At 41.9% G+C, this 4,501-nt stretch overlaps 1 non-coding gene across 1 annotated transcript; it reads left to right on the forward strand.

The window, feature by feature from the left end:
* Nucleotides 1-1,807: 1,807 nt before the first annotated feature.
* TRNAA-AGC (transfer RNA alanine (anticodon AGC)) lies at nt 1,808-1,879 on the forward strand. The gene has a single exon. It is a non-coding gene; the product is annotated as a tRNA-Ala (tRNA).
* Nucleotides 1,880-4,501: the final 2,622 nt, after the last annotated feature.

The following is a 4,501-nucleotide window of genomic DNA, read 5'->3' on the forward strand; positions in this document are numbered from 1 at the left end:
GCAAAACCCCTACACATGTTGAATGGAAGCAATTTATGAGTGAGGACACATGCATACATTTATAATGCTATTTCCACAATCAGGGTAATAAACACATTTATTAACTCCACAAGTTTCTTTGTGTTCTTTCATGTGCATGGGTGGGAAGAAGACTTAAACGTGAGAGTTATCTTTTTAACAAATTTTTAAGTATACATTATAGTATTGTCAACTGAAGGCACTATGGTGTGCAATAGATCTCTAGAACTTATTCATGTTTCATAACTAACATTTTAACTCACCGAGCAACAACTTCCCATTTCTCTCTGCCACTGGTCCCTGACAATCACTATTCTGTTCTCTGCTTTTATGAGTTTGACTATTTTAGATACTTCATACAAGTGGAATCATGAAATATTTGTCCTTCTGTGACTGGCTTATTTAACTTACCATAATGTTCTCCAGGTTAATCATTCGTGTTGGTGCAAATGGCAGAATTTCTTTTTTATAAAAGGCTGAATAATATTCCATTATATGTATATACCATATTTTCTTTGTTCACTCTGTCAATGGACATTTGTGTTGTTTCCTTGGTTATTGTGAATAATGCTGCAGTGAACATGGGAGTGCATATGTTTCTCCGAGATTCTAGTTTCGATTTTTTTGGGACATATACCCAGAAGTGGGATTGCTGGATCATATGGTAATTTTATTTTTATCTTTTGAGGAAACTCCATACTATTGTCCATAGCGGTGGCATCATTTTACATACCAACAGTGTAGAAGGGTTCCAATTTCTCCACATCTTTGCTAACACTTATCTTTCGAGTTTTTTTTTTTTTAAATAATAGACATCCTAATAGGTGTTAGGTGGTATCTATTGTGGTTTTGATTTGCATTTCCCTGATGATTAGTGATGTTAAGATTACCTCTTCACATACCTAGTGGCTATCTGTATGTCTTCTTTGGAGATAAGTCTATTCAAGTGCTCATTTTAAAATCAGGTTATTTGGGATTTTAAGTTTGTGTGTGTGTGTCTGTGTGTGTGTGTTTGGCTATTGACTTGTAGCAGTTTAAAAAATTTATTTGGTAGATTAACCCCTTATCAGATAAATGATTTGCAAATATTTTCACCCATTCCATAGATTGCCTTTCTCCTCTGTCGATTGTTTTCTTGGCTGTGAAGAAGCTTTTTAGTTGGCTATAGTCTCACTTGTCCATTTTTGGTTTTGTTGCCTGTGCTTTTGGTGTCGTACTCAAGAAATCATTGCCTACACCAATGTCAAGAAGATTTCTCCCTGTTTTCTTCAAGGAATTTTACAGTTTAGGGGCTTAAGTTTAAGTTTTAAATTCGTTTTTAGTTGACTTTGTGTATTAACGTCTTATCTCCTCACCTGGATCTACATTTCCTCTGCAGCACTCACAGAACTAGTCTTTATACTCTCCGGCACTACCGTGTGTGTGTGTGGGTGTGTGTGTGTATTGGCAGCTTCATAGGCAGAGGAAGTTTTTTTTAAAAAAAAAAAAAAAGGAGAGAATCTGAAGACATACTAGAAGATTCAGTCTTGGGACTTCGCTCCAGGTCGACGGAAACTGACACAGACAGTTGGCTAAAAGCAGTCCTTGAAATAGATGATGGCTGTGGAAGGATTCAAGGGTCTTTCGGTCCAGAATGCCTTTCTCCTCTTGACACAGCATCAAGACAAGATTCCATTCAGAAGTTTCAGAAGCAGAAGTTAAACATAGCGGACTTTAACCTATCATGCCCTAAGCCCTCACCTTTAGACAACAGTATATAATAAATCAGTAAAAGACGTCAATGCGAAGTGGGGGTGTAGCTCCATGGTAGAGTGCATGCTCAGCATGCATGAGGCACTGGGTTCGATCCCCAGCACCTCCACAAACGTTTTCCTATATATCTTTGAACATTTCGTTTCAGTCTTTGAATACTTTGTTTCAGTCTTTTCTTCTTTCTTTGTGCATACCCTAGCTTGTGTTTTTCCTACTCACAGCTAAGGTAAGCCATTTGGTACTCATTCATTTGTACTATGGGTCCTAACAGTCCTTCTGCCTCCCAACCTGACTGCTTCAGCACAGCTTTATAGTCATTTACTGAAATAGAGAAGCTGTTTATTCAAGATCCCCTGACAGTGAAGCAACAGTCATGCCGGCCATAGAAGACTCGTTCTCCTTTGCTGCCCTTTCTCATGACTATAAAGAAGTCAGGTGGCTCATGCCTGTAATCCCAGCACTTTGGGATGCCCAGGCGGGTGGATCACGAGGTCAGGAGATGGAGACCATCCTGGCTAACACAGTGAAACCTCGTCTCTACTGAAAATACAAAAAATTAGCCGGGCGTGGTGGCGGGCGCCTGTAGTCCCAGCTACTCAGGAGACTGAGGCAGGAGAATGATGTGAACCCGGGAGGCAGAGCTTGCAGGGAGCCAAGACCACGCCACTGCACTCCAGCCTGGGCGACAGAGTAAGACTCCGTCTTAAAAAAAAAAAAAAAGTCAGAAGTCAGGGGGAGAAAAAAAGAAAGAGAAGGAAAAAAAATCGCCCTTGGAAAACATCCATTAGATTTCTCTCCTCCCTGCCACCCTCACTCCATCCATATCTGACAGACTACAGACTCTGGAGAAAATTTTCTTTCTCATTTTCCTTTTCTCATTCTCCCCTACATTTCCACCACTCACAGAATCTTGGTTGGGCGGCAAAAGGTGGGTCCTATTACTAGTCATGGGAGTGCTGTGATCCCAGCTTTCTCTAAAGAAGGAATGTTTAGAATTTTATTCGAAAGAAAGATGTTTCTGGTGAAACTCCGAGGCTTTCAAAATCCACAGTTGAGAAAATTATTTTCAGAGATGGAAAAAGGCGCTTGGTCACTCTCAAAGCAGTGCCAGTCTTGGACAAAAAGGGTTATGTTTTCCTGTGGAACAGAAAAGCTTGTAGTTCACCGCCCTTGGGAGGAAAAGACCTTGTGGTTTCCTACAGCCAAAGAGGAGCCGAGGGGCCGGGCGCGGCGGCTCACCCCTGTAATCCTAGCGCATTGGGAGGCCGAGGTGGGCGGATCACCTGAGGTCAGGAGCTTGAAACCGTGGTGAAGACCTGTCTCTATTACAAATAGGAAAATTAGCTGGGCGCCGTGAAGCTCGCCTGTAATCCCAGCTACTCGGGAGGCAGAGGTTGCAGTGAGTCGAGATTCCGCCACTGCACTGCAGCCTGAGAGACAGAGCGACACTCCGTCTCAAAACAAAACAAAACATTATAGAGGAGCCGGGGAGACATTGGCAATGTGGGCCCTCTCAGGGCCATCCAAATCTTAGGCCTCCGTAAAGATCTGGCTTCAAGCTCTCTCCTTCGTCCCTTCCTCTTCCGCAACCACCTGCCTCCTCCTATCTCCCCACTCGTTTTCTTTACCATCTCTCATCACCGTCACCTCCACTTTCTCCCATTCCCGTTGATTCGGTTCCACTGCTTCCTCCTAGCTAAATTTCCCCCCGGAACTCAGCTCACTACAGTTCCTGCAGCTTCACTTTCTAGGTTGGCGTTCTCCAGCCTGGGTGATAATCATCTGAGGGAGACCTTTCAATTGTAAAAATCCCCATCTTTCCCCTATCCGGTGATTATCAGTCCACTATAGAGCTGTGAGTTACAAACGGCTGCACCAGTCAAGTTCTCAGGGCAGCTCCTCAGGCTCAGGAAACACTGCATTCCAATCTAAAACCTTTTGACTCTTTATTGGAGGTTGTTTCTGGTTGGCTATGTTATAAATGTCGCCTTGCCTCTAAACGCCCATCTCAGTGACTTTCCATCCCCAACTGAGCCTCACTCAGTTAATTCTAGTGGGGGTTGGGACAGGAGACAAAAGTTGGGAAGGAACCAAGAAGTTGATACATAATTTATTCACATATTCAGGAAGATACAGATTTTGCACAAATAAGAAAAATATTAGAGCGAAAGTTAAAAGCAAAAGAGAAGACACAAAGGTTTAGGATTACCTCCTAAAATCTATGTGGACTTATTTGGACACCCCAAAATTTAACAACAGGAGGAAAGTGTCTATTATTTGTGGCATTGAGATTGCCGAGGTTTCAGAATCTCTCCAGGAGCATGGGGTAAGAGTAAGGAGGCTGTAACATAAGTTTAAGTCACTTAAACTTAAATGCCTCCTATGTGTTTCTTTGTAGGTCTCAGGAACGGAACTGCAGCTTCCCTGAGACAAAGTCACTGCTGAGTTTCCCGATCATCATGATCCACTGAAAAGTTTGCTAGAGCAGTAACTGTGACAGCATACACTTAGGTTTTCTTTATTCTTTTTCTTTTCTTTTTTCTTTTCTTTTCTTTTCCTTCCTTCCTTCCTTCCTTCCTTCCTTTCTCTTTCTTTTCTCTCTTCTTTCTTTTTTCTTTTTCTTTCTTTCTCTTTCTTTCTTTTTTCTTCCTTTCCTTTTAGAAACTGATGTTTATTTTCCATCAACCTTATTTCCATGTTGTCTAAGAGCCTGTGCAAGAACAGCTTAAGA

The sequence above is a fragment of the Symphalangus syndactylus genome, chromosome 23, assembly GCF_028878055.3.
Source record: "Symphalangus syndactylus isolate Jambi chromosome 23, NHGRI_mSymSyn1-v2.1_pri, whole genome shotgun sequence".
NCBI classification, from domain to species: Eukaryota; Metazoa; Chordata; class Mammalia; order Primates; family Hylobatidae; genus Symphalangus; species Symphalangus syndactylus.